The sequence below is a fragment of the Anopheles coustani genome, unplaced genomic scaffold (assembly GCF_943734705.1).
Source record: "Anopheles coustani unplaced genomic scaffold, idAnoCousDA_361_x.2 scaffold_105_ctg1, whole genome shotgun sequence".
NCBI lineage: Eukaryota > Metazoa > Arthropoda > Insecta > Diptera > Culicidae > Anopheles > Anopheles coustani.
This window is the reverse complement of record NW_026525373.1, coordinates 55,055-67,915: the sequence shown is the minus strand read 5'-3', so window position 1 is coordinate 67,915 and position 12,861 is coordinate 55,055.

The following is a 12,861-nucleotide window of genomic DNA, read 5'->3' as shown; positions in this document are numbered from 1 at the left end:
TTTGCATCATCTCATTCTCTTTAAACACACTTTAAGCACCTTCTAAACCTCATTTTGCATCGTCTCATTCTCTCTAAAGTCCCTTTAAGCACCTTCTAAACCTCATTTTGCATCGTCTAATTCTCTCTAAAGTCATTTTAGGCACCTTCTAAACCTCATTTTGCATCGTCTCATTCTCTCTAAAGTCACTTAAAGCACCTTCTAAACCTCATTTTACATCGTCTTATTCTCTTCGAAGACACTTTAAGCACCTTCTAAACCTCATTTTGCATCGTCTTATTCTCTTTAAAGTCACTTTAAGCACCTTCTAAACCTCATTTTGCATCGTCTGATTCTCTCTAAAGTCACTTTAAGCACCTTCTAAACCTCATTTTGCATCGTCTCATTCTCTCTAAAGTCTCTTTAAGCACCTTCTAAACCTCATTTTTCATCGTCTCATTCTCGTTAAAGACACTTTAAGCACCTTCTAAACACCATTTTGCATCGTCTCATTCTCTTTAAAGTCACTTTAAGCACCTTCTAAACACCATTTTGCATCGTCTCATTCCCTTAAAAGTCTCTTTAAGCACCTTCTAAACCTCATTATGCATAGTCTTATTTTCTCTAAAGTCAGTTTAAGCACCTTCTAAACATTATTTTGCATCGTCTAATTCTCTTTAAAGTCACTTTAAGCACCTTCTAAACCTCATTTTCCATCGTCTCATTCTCTTTAAAGAAACTTTAAGCACCTTCTAAACCTCATTTTGCATCGTCTCATTCTCTTTAAAGACACTTTAAGCACCTTCTAAATACCATTTTGCATCGTCTCATTCTCTCTAAAGTCACTTTAAGTACCTTCTAAACCTCATTTTGCATCGTCTCATTCTCTCTAAAGTCACTTTAAGCACCTTCTAAACCTCATTTTGCATCGTCTCATTCTCCTTAAAGTCACTTTAAGCACCTTCTAAACCTCATTTTGCATCGTCCTATTCTCTCTAAAGTCACTTTAAGCACCTTCTAAACCTCATTTTGCATCGTCTCATTCTCTTTAAAGACACTTTAAGCTCCTTCTAAACACCATTTTGCATCGTCTCATTCTCTTTAGAGACACTTTAAGTACCTTCTAAACCTCATTTTGCATCGTCTCATTCTCCTTAAAGTCACTTTAAGCACCTTCTAAACCTCATTTTGCATCGTCCTATTCTCTCTAAAAACACTTTAAGCACCTTCTAAACCTCATTTTGCATCGTCTTATTCTCTTTAAAGACACTTTAAGCACCTTCTTAATCTCATTTTACATCGTCTAATATTTAAAGACATTTTAAGCACCTTCTAAACCTCATTTTGCATCGTCTCATTCTCTCTAAAGACACTTTAAGCGCCTTCAAAACAACATTTTGCATCGTCTCACTCTCTCTAAAGACACTTTAAGCACCTTCTAAACCTCATTTTGCTTCGTCTCATTCTCTCTAAAGACACTTTAAGCACCTTCTAAACCTCATTTTGCATCGTCTCATTCTCTCTAAAGACACTTTAAGCACCTTCTAAACCTCATTTTGCATCGTCTCATTCTCTCTAAAGACACTTTAAGCACCTTCTTAACCTCATTTTGAATCGTCTCATTCTCTCTAAAGACACTTTAAGCACCTTCTAAACCTAATTTTGCATCGTCTTATTCTCTCTAAAGACACTATAAGCACCTTCTAAACCTCATTTTGCATCGTCTCATTCTCTCTAAAGACAGTTTAAGCACCTTCTAAACCTGATTTTGCATCGTCTCATTCTCTCTAAAGACACTTTAAGCACCTTCTAAACCTCATTTTTCATCGTCTCATCCTCTTTAAAGACACTTTAAGCACCTTCTAAACCTCATTTTCAACTAGCGATGACCCGATCGTCTGCAATGATTGCGGCGGTCATTTTCACCACCTGTGCGCCGATCTGACTAAATCGGTTGCAAAGGCGATTAAAAAGTCGAAAAATGTTATGTTTAAGTGCGATACTTGTATCGCTTGCAATAAGAAACCGGGCATGCAGGATGTAGTGGTGGGAGAAAGCCGACCGTCAAGCGGAGAGCAATCCCAAGCCCTACAAGCAGCAGATTTTAAATTGTGTGCACTGATTGAGAGTGCTTTTAAGAAGGGACTGGAAGGAATGAAAAAAGAAGTGTGTGAGGCGGTGAAGCGCCAAGTTACATCAACTTTGCGCGATGCCACCACCACTACATTGAGAGCCCCTCCTGTACCGAAGGTTATCATTGAGAAGCCTTCGCCGGTGAGTGCTAAGGAGAAGGGGAGTGAGAGCTTTGCTACAGTAGTGGCCAAAAAAAGTGGGGCAGATAATAGTTTGAAAAATAAGGTTCAAACAATTATTAGTAATTTTGACGTGGGAAGAGCTAATACCAAGCCCACAGCAACCAAGAGTGTTGTGAAGGAGGCTGGCTCTGGGCCCAAAATAGGTAAAAAAGACGTGGCTAAAGTGGCAGAGCAAAAACTCTCCAAGTCTTTAGTAATTGTACCGAAGGTGGATCAATCTTGCGACAAGACAAAAGTTGATCTACGCGCCCGTTTGGATCAGAGGAAGCAGCAGGTTTCGGACTTCCGTAATGGTAGAAAAGGTCAGGTTTTTGTACAGTGTCCTGCATCCGCGTTAGATGAAGTTAGCAAGGAGGTGCAGTCCAAACTCGGGGATGCTTATTCCGTTCGTTTACCGTTGTCCAGAGAAAGGATAATGGGAATGACGGAGAAGTATTCTGGTGAGGATGTGATTGCACTTCTGAAGGAACAGAATGCAGGGATCCCGTTCGCGACACTGGAGCTTGTTGGAATGTACGAAAGTAGGTTCTACAAGTACCAGAAGTACAATGTCGTGATCGATGTAGACAAGGAATCGGCACAATGTCTAGAGGACCTCAAAAAGGTCAAAATAGGTTTTGACAGTTGTGCGATAAGCACTTCTGTTCATGTATTGCGATGTTTCCGGTGCGGGCAGTTTGGGCACAAGAGCACCGAGTGCAATAAGGAGGAAGCCTGCTCTAGGTGCAGTGGTGCACACAGGACGTCGGAATGTAAGTCGGCGGCCTTAAAATGTGTGAACTGCGTGTTGGCGGGTTCAAGGGGGAGCACGGAACATGCTGCTTTTAGTAGCGAGTGCCCCATATACAAAAAACAGGTATCAAAGATTGCTAAGCATTCCCAATAGCAGAGATTGCTGGGGATAGGACAGCGATATGAAATCATGTATTGCAATGTCGCTGGCCTATCGTCAAGCTATGTTCTGTTACGCGACTCGGTAGAAAGGATGCAACCCGCGTTGGTCCTTCTATCTGAGACGCATATAACGGAGTGCGAAGCATTTGATCAGTTTAGTATACCGGGGTACAGGGCCGTGTCCTGTTTGTCCCACTCACGACACACAGCGGGGGTTGCAGTTTATGCTGGGAACTCGGTTGCCTTGAAGGTGATTCTAAACGAGTCGCTGGAAGGCAACTGGTTTTTGGGGTTTACTGTGACTCGAGGCATGGCGGCTGCAAACTATGGCGTTCTGTATCACTCACCTAGTTCAAGTGACTCACGATTTGTCGAAATTCTGGAGGACTGGTTAGACAGATTTCTAGATTTTGGCATGCGTAATGTCTTGGTTGGGGACTTCAACATTGATTGGTTCAATGATGTGAGGTCCGAAAAATTGAAGAAACTTATGGACTCGGTGTGCCTGAAGCAGAAGGTTAGTGCAGCTACCCGTATTACGAAGAATAGCAGGACATTGATTGACCATGTGTACTGCAACACAGACTCAATTAGCGTGGTAACAGATGCTTGTGCAAAAATATCTGATCATGAAACTTTGCTTTTAAACTTGAATGATGAACGTTTCAGGACAGTTCAAAAACAAGTTAAATGCTGGAATAGGTACTCTAAAGAGGGTCTTTGTCAGGCAGTCACTTTGGGTCTACAGAGGGAAACTACAAATTTCCATGAAGCTGCAGATCTATTGAAGGATACACTAGAGAGTGCTATGAATAGTTTAGTTTATGAAAGGACCGTGGAGACTAGATACTCTGGCAGATGGTATACGTTGGCTCTGGAACGTCTAAAGCGGAAAAGAGACAAAGTGTACAAAAAATTTGTTCGGACTAATCTGGCTTCACATTGGTGTGAGTACACTAAGCTAAGAAACGAGTACAGTAGGTCTTTAAAAACTACTCGTGAGGAATACTTCAATAGGGAAATTAGCAAGCATCAGGGTAATAGTAGGGAACTTTGGAAACTTCTTAAAAGCATGTTGAAACCCGACGAGAATACAGCTTCATGTGTGAAATTCGATAATTTCGAGTCCGATGAGGCGGTGATCGCAGCAGGGTTCAACAACTTTTTTGTGAATAGCGTCACACTTGTTAACAGCAACATTCCGACGGTAGACGAACCAGTCGAGCTGAGACAAGGTGATGCTCCCAGGCATAGATTTTCTTTTCAACCAATTGACATGAGCAAGGTTAGGCAGATATGTTTTTACCTGACCAAAACGGCAGGAATAGGGAATGTAAATGCAAAAACTTTGCAGGATTGCTTTCATGTAGCGGGGGAGACGCTCCAGGATTTGATTAACCAATCGATGGAGAGGGGTGTTTTTCCGGAGACATGGAAGGAGTCATTGGTTGTACCTATTCCAAAGCTGACTGGAGCTATCAAAGCGGAAGAGTTCCGCCCCATCAACATGCTTCACACTGTCGAAAAGGTCCTGGAGGTTGTTATCAAAGACCAATTGGTGCAATACCTGGACCAGACCGGCCTGCTGGCCCGGGAGCAGTCGGGATATCGGGAAGGACATTCCTGTGAAACTGCACTGAACCTGGTGCTTGCGAAGTGGAAGGGGTTGATGGACAGTGGACAGCCGGTGCTTGCAGTTTTCTTGGATCTAAAGCGGGCATTTGAAACAATATCGAGACCCTTGTTGCTCACAACACTTCGACGATTCGGTATTGAGGGGAAGGAACTCAGTTGGTTCAGCGATTATCTGACAGGTAGAACCCAGAGGACAATTTTCAAAAAATCTGTTTCAGATCCGATTGAAAACACCCTTGGGGTTCCACAAGGAAGTGTTCTTGGACCAATTTTGTTTATCATGTATATAAATGACATGAAGCAGGTCTTACGTTCCTGCGAGATAAATCTTTTTGCTGATGACACAGTAATATTTATATCGCGAAAGGACGTGAAACAGGCAGAGTCCCTTTTAAATGCAGACTTGGTGGCTCTGGATGGCTGGTTGAAATACAAGAAACTCGCATTAAACATTAGTAAAACACACTACATGGTGATGTCGAGGAGGGAGTGGATCGGCCAGCTTTCCATTGCCATCAACACGGAACCAATTGACCGAGTCTCCCAGGTGAAATATTTGGGAGTCATTCTTGACGACGGACTTACATTCAGTGCACATATTGATGGGGTCATCGCTAAGGTGGCAAAGAAGTGTGGGGTGATAAGTAGACTGGGGAACAACCTAAATTTTTTTGGGAAAGTTCACCTCTACAAATCCATTATCTCACCACATTTTGATATTTGTCCATCAATATTGTTCCTCGGTAATCGGACACAGCTCAAAAGGTTGCAAAAAGTGCAAAATAGGGTAATGAGGTTAGTGTTGTGTTGTAGTCGGTACACGCCGTCTGCTGTTATGCTGGATGTCCTGCAATGGATGTCGGTAGAGCAGCGGATAGTGTATCAGACTATGATACTAATATTCAAACTCCTGAGGGGCTTGTTACCGGGGTACCTTGGAGAAAGAGTAGTTAGGGGTTCTGACGTTCACCGGTACAACACTCGAAGGGCTCATGATCCTAGAACGTCGAACTTTTCAACAGTATTTCCCAGAAATTCTTTGTTTTGTAAAGGTATACAATGGTATAACAGCATGCCTAGAGAGATTGCCGAGGCTGCAAACGTTCGCGAGTTCAAGCGCTTGTGTGCCGTGTACGTTAAGCAGGTTGTTTGTTTGTTTGTTTGTTTGTTTGTTTATTTCAGTATTCAAGTTGTCCGCCAGCAGACTTAACAACTTACTTATGCTAGAACTCCGCAGGGGAGAGGGTTACAAATAGGAGTATAGGGTGGGTTAGGATATAAGAGATTCTAGGAGGCAGGCTCTGAAGGAGGATAGTGGGATATGGTAGTCAAACAGATGGCTATGAGTATTAAAAAGACGCAGAGCGCGCAGAAGAGGATCGTTAAAACCGGCTGGAGTACGGCGTGTAGGAATGGATAAAGGTTGACGAGGGCGTAGACCGCGGGAAGGGACAGCGAGACCCACAGCAGAAAGGATATGAGGGGCATCAAACGCGTTGGAGAGGGTTGAGGCAATGAACATAATTTGCGCTAAGGTGCGTCGCGCTTCCAATGTTGTTAAACCCAGCATTTGACATCTAGATTCGTAGGGTGGCAAAGGGGAGGTGTTCCCCGCCCTACGAAATACGAATCGAGTAAACGATCGTTGGATCGCCTCTAACCTGTCGATACCAGATCTTGTAGTAGGGGCCCATAGAACAGCACAGTATTCTAAAATTGAGCGCACCAGCGAACAGAATAAAGTTTTGAGACAAAGTGGGTCGGAGATATCACTTGCCATACGTTTAATTAGGCCCAAAACTCTACGGGCCGAAGTGATGACGGCGTCGATGTGTGCCGAAAAGGTTAATCTACTATCGAGTAACACACCCAAGTCTTTAATCGTACTAACCCGGCTGAAATGAGTGTTGTCTAGGTAGTAAGTATGAAGGATCGGGGACCGAGAGTGGCAGAAGGATATGACATTACATTTTTCTGGACAGAGGCTCAGATTGTTCTCTGTACACCATACATTGAAAAGATTGAGATGCCTTTGCAAACTCATGCAGTCGCTGGGAGATGATATTGGCATAAAAATCTTGATGTCATCTGCGTAACACAAGAAATAGTCGGGGGGAAGGACAGCACTGATATCGTTAATATATAAAACGAAAAGTAAAGGGCTTAATACACTTCCTTGAGGGACCCCAGCTCCAGGGGAAAAAGGTTGAGAGAGATGAGATCCAAGTTTGACGCGAAATGAACGATTGCATATAAAAGACTCCAGCCATCCAACCATGGATATGCCGAATCCCATCTTGGACAGCTTATCAAGGAGACGCGCATGAGGGATGCGGTCAAATGCTGCTTTAAAATCAGTAAATACTGCATCTACTTGCAAACCGGCTTCAAATTTGGTGGAAATAAAAGTTGAAAAAGAGGTGTTAAGTAGCACCCAGTAGAATGTGCAATGTCTCGTAGTTGTCTATTGTGAAAATTTAATGTTTGTAAGCATCGCACTTGTCATCACGATCTCACAGATGATGATGATGAGATTTTTGTTTTGCAAATTTAAATGTAAATAAAAAAAAATGGAACAACATATCTTTGAGACACGCGCGCGTAAAAGTGGAAATTTGAAGTTGATCTTTCTGTAGGAACTGCATCAGTCGCTCTTGTGCAATCACGTGGCAGGCGCCTCGAATTCATCCATTGATGATATTTTCGACGTGACCAACTGTTTCACGGATAAGGTTTGCTTAATTTGCCAATCCTGGAAAGTGGTAACTCCCCTCCATATGTTGGATAAGGGAGATACCGGCTACACGAATAGGAGAGACCATTTTTTGGCCGTGCACTCCGGAGAGCGGTTCCACGACTAATGTCTTATGGAAGTTGTGCTAACCGCTGTACGCAAGGAAAAACGAGCTGACTGGTCTTTTTCGTGAAGGGTCACTTTGATCCCACCACTTCGTGATTTGCCTTGGATATTGCTTACAAATATCTTATGATAACTCCGCCATTCTCAAACCTGTGTTGGGGTAAGAGGTGGGACTCATCATCATTTTGCATCGTCTCATTCTCTCTAAAGACACTTTAAGCACCTTCTAAACCTCATTTTGCTTCGTCTTATTCTCTCTAAAGACACTTTAAGCACCTTCTAAACCTAATTTTGCATCGTCTAATTCTCTCTAAAGACACTTTAAGCACCTTCTAAACCTCATTTTGCATCGTCTCATTCTCTTTAAAGTCACTTTAAGCACCTTCTAAACCTCATTTTGCATCGTCTCATTCTCTTTAAAGACATTTTAAGCACCTTCTAAACCTCATTTTGCATCGTCTTATTCTCTTTAAAGACACTTTAAGCACCTTCTAAACCTCATTTTGCATCGTCTCATTCTCTCTAAAGACACTTTAAGCACCTTCTAAACCTCATTTTGCATCGTCTCATTCTCTCTAAAGACACTTTAAGTACCTTCTAAACCTCATTTTGCATCGTCTCATTCTCTCTAAAGACACTTTAAGCACCTTCTAAACCTCATTTTGCATCGTCTCATTCTCTCTAAAGTCACTTCAGGCACCTTCTAAACCTCATTTTGCATCGTCTCATTCTGTCTAAAAACACTTTGAGCACCGTCTAAACCTCATTTTGCATCGTCTCATTCTCTCTAAAGACACTTTAAGCACCTTCAAAACACCATTTCGCATCGTCTCATTCTCTCTAAAGACACTTTAAGCACCTTCTAAACCTCATTTTGCATCGTCTCATTCTCTCTAAGACACTTTAAGCACCTTCTTAACCTCATTTTGCATCGTCTCATTCTCCATAAAGACACTTTAAGCACCTTCTAAACCTCATTTTGCATCGTCTCATTCTCTCTAAAGACACTTTAAGCACCTTCTAAACCTCATTTTGCATCGTCTCATTCTCTCTAAAGACACTTTAAGCACCTTCTAAACCTCATTTTGCATCGTCTCATTCTCTCTAAAGACACTTTAAGCACCTTCTAAACCTCATTTTGCATCGTCTCATTCTCTCTAAGACACTTTAAGCACCTTCTAAACCTCATTTTGCATCGTCTCATTCTCTCTAAAGTAACTTCAGGCACCTTCTAAACCTCATTTTGCATCGTCTCATTCTCTCTAAAGACACTTTAAGCACCTTCAAAACACCATTTCGCATCGTCTCATTCTCTCTAAAGACACATTAAGCACCTTCTAAACCACATTTTGCATCGTCTCATTCTCGCTAAAGACACTTTAAGCACCTTCTAAACCTCATTTTGCATCGTCTCATTCTCTCTAAAGACACTTTAAGCACCTTCTAAACCTCATTTTGCATCGTCTCATTCTCTCTAAAGACACTTTAAGCACCTTCTAAACCTCATTTTGCATCGTCTCATTCTCTCTAAAGACACTTTAAGCACCTTCTAAACCTCATTTTGCATCGTCTCATTCTCTCTAAAGACACTTTAAGCACCTTCTTAACCTCATTTTGCATCGTCTCATTCTCCATAAAGACACTTTAAGCACCTTCTAAACCTCATTTTGCATCGTCTCATTCTCTCTAAAGACACTTTAAGCACCTTCTAAACCTCATTTTGCATCGTCTCATTCTCTCTAAAGACACTTTAAGCACCTTCTAAACCTCATTTTGCATCGTCTCATTCTCTCTAAAGTAACTTCAGGCACCTTCTAAACCTCATTTTGCATCGTCTCATTCTGTCTAAAAACACTTTGAGCACCGTCTAAACCTCATTTTGCATCGTCTCATTCTCTCTAAAGACACTTTAAGCACCTTCAAAACACCATTTCGCATCGTCTCATTCTCTCTAAAGACACATTAAGCACCTTCTAAACCACATTTTGCATCGTCTCATTCTCGCTAAAGACACTTTAAGCACCTTCTAAACCTCATTTTGCATCGTCTCATTCTCTCTAAAGACACTTTAAGCACCTTCTAAACCTCATTTTGCATCGTCTCATTCTCTCTAAAGACACTTTAAGCACCTTCTAAATCTCATTTTGCATCGTCTCATTCTCTCTAAAGACACTTTAAGCACCTTCTTAACCTCATTTTGCATCGTCTCATTCTCTCTAAGACACTTTAAGCACCTTCAAAACACCATTTTGCATCGTCTTATTCTCTCTAAAGACATTATAAGCATCTTCTAAAACTCATTTTGCTTCAACTCATCTTCTCTAAAGACACTTTAAGAACACTCAAAACACCTTCCTGCATCATCTTATTCCCTCAAAAGACTCTTTAAGCACCCTCAAAACACCTTCCTGCATCATCTCATCCTCTCTGAAAATAATTAAAGCATCCTCAATACACCTTCCAGCATCATCGCATTCTCTCTGAAACCTCATACCCTTCAAACAACTTCCTGCATCATCTCATCTACTCTAAAGAAACTTTAAGCATACTCAAAACACCTTCCTGCATCATCTCATTCACTCAGAAGACACTTTATGCACCCTCTTAACACCTTTCTGCATCATCTCATCCTATCTGAAGACACTTTAAGCACCCTCCAAACACCTTCCTGCATCATCTCATCTTCTCTGAAGATAATTTAAGCACCTTTAAAACACCTTCCTGCATCATCTCATTCCCTCTGAAGAAACTTTAAGCACCCTCAAAACACCTTCCTGCATCCTTTCATCTTCTCTGAAGACACTTTAAGCACCCTCAAAACAACTTCCTGCATCAAATCATTCCCTCTGAAGACAATTTAAGCACCCTCAAAACACCTTCCCGCATCATCTTATCCTCCCTGAAGACACTTTAAGCACCCTCAAAGCACATTCCCGCCTTATCTCATCATCTCTTAAGACACTTTAAGCACCCTCAAAACACCTTTCTGCATCATCTCATCCCCTTTACAGACACTTTAAGCACCCTCAAAGCACATTCCAGCATTATCTCATCAACTCTGAAGACACTTTAGGCACCCTCAAAACACCTTCCTGCATCATCTCATCCTCTATGCAGACACTTTAAGCACCCTCAAAACACCTTACTGCATCATCTCATCCTCTCTGAAGACACTTTAAGCACCCTCAAAACACCTTATTGCATCGTCTCATCCTCTCTGAAGACACTTTAATCACCCTCAAAACACCTTTCTGCATCATCTCATCTTCTCTAAGGACACTTTAAGCACCCTCAAAAAACTTTCCTTCATCATGTCATCCTCTCTGAAGACACTTTAAGCACCCTCAAAACACCTTCCTGCATCATCTCATCCCCTTTAAAGACACTTTAAGCACCCTTAAAACACCTTCCTGCATCCTCTCATCCTCTCTAAAGACACTTTAAGAACCCTCAAAACACCTTCCTGCGTCATCTCATCATCTCTGAAGACTCTTTAAGCACCCTCAAAACACCTTGCTGCATCATCTCATCCTCTCTGAAGACACTTTAAGCACCCTCAAAAAACCTTCCTGCATCATCTCATCCTCTCTGATGACACTTAAAGCTCCGTCCCAACATCTTCCTGCATCATCTCATCCTCTCTGAAGACACTTTGAGCACCCTCAAAACACCTTCCTGCATCATCTCATCCTCTCTAAAGACACTTTAAGCACCCTTAAAACACCATCCTGCATCATCTCATCCTCTCTATTGACACTTTAAGCACCCTCAAAACACCTTCCAGCTTCATCTCATCTTTTCTGAAGACACTTTAAGCACCCTAAAAGCACCTTCCTGCATCATCTCATCTTCTCTGAAGACACTTTAAGCACCCTCAAAACACCCTCCTGCATCATCTCATCCTCTCTGAAGACACTTTAAGCACCCTCAAAACACCTTCTTGCATCATCTTATCTTCTCTGAAGACACTTTGTCACGAATGGAAACAAGATCCTTAGGTGTAGGGTTGACACCGTTGACATTTGACAACAAGCCGGCGCAAACTACACCAATTAGGCCGATTACGCCGACCAACGATTACGCCGACCCAAGGTTGGCGAATAAAAGCGGGATAATTGTAGAGGCAGGGCTCATTAAAAGTTGTAAATCGATCGAGTGAATAAAGTTACTAAATTTGTGGTGCATCCACAAGCGACCAGAATTTAACCTTTTTTCTTAAACGATTTGCAACAATCATCCTATTTAATAATTTTCCTTCCGAAGGTCGACCATGGCCCAATAAACACGCGCGCGAAAAGTAACCCTTATTCGATCGATGCCTGATTCAATGTCGCTACTAATTCAAAATCAGAAAAATGGGCCTGTTAAGCAAAACCGACCCTTCTGTGCGTTGTTGTTGAAATTTTGTGCTGTTAGTGTGTGTAAGAGTGAGAGAAAGAAATAGGGAGAGGTTTAACGAGAAAATGAGAGAGAAAGAGAGAGACATACGGTAAAGATAGAGGCAGACATAGTGGGGAACAGAGAGACAACAATGGAAAGTATGACAAGGCGAGTCATTGGGATAGGGATAGATATAGCCAGAGAGAGAGAGAGATAAATAGAAAGAGAGAGGTAATGAGAAAGAGAAAGAGACAGTGTGAATGCGATGGGAGATGTGGTAGGCAAATTAAGAAAGAGTACGATGGAGAGAAGAGAGATTGTTGATGAGGGATGGAAGATGGGAGATGGAAGATGGGACATGGGAGATGGGACATGGGAGATGGGAAAGTTGGGGACAAAGAGTGGTAAACAAATAAAGAGCGGGATGAGAAGTGGGAGAGATATAGAGATAGAGCGAAAGAGAGAAAGAGAGAGAGAGAGAAAGAGAAAGAGAAAGAGAGGAAGAGAGATGAGATAAGAAAGAGAGAAAGAGAACGAAGTTGAAAAAGCGAAAAAGATAAAGAGAGCAACATTTAGAGAGCGAGAGAGAGAATGAGAGAGAGATAGGGAAAAGAAAGAAAGAGACAGAAAATGAGCGGCATAGGACGGTATGTCTAAGCTGACTTAGCGATTATGTGAGAAGGAGTGAGAACAATTGCGCTCGCATACAGGATTAGCTTACAACGCATCCAGTTGATTCGAACTCGCATCTCTATGCATGTGTTAACGGATCTACCACTACAAGAAAACAAAACAAGA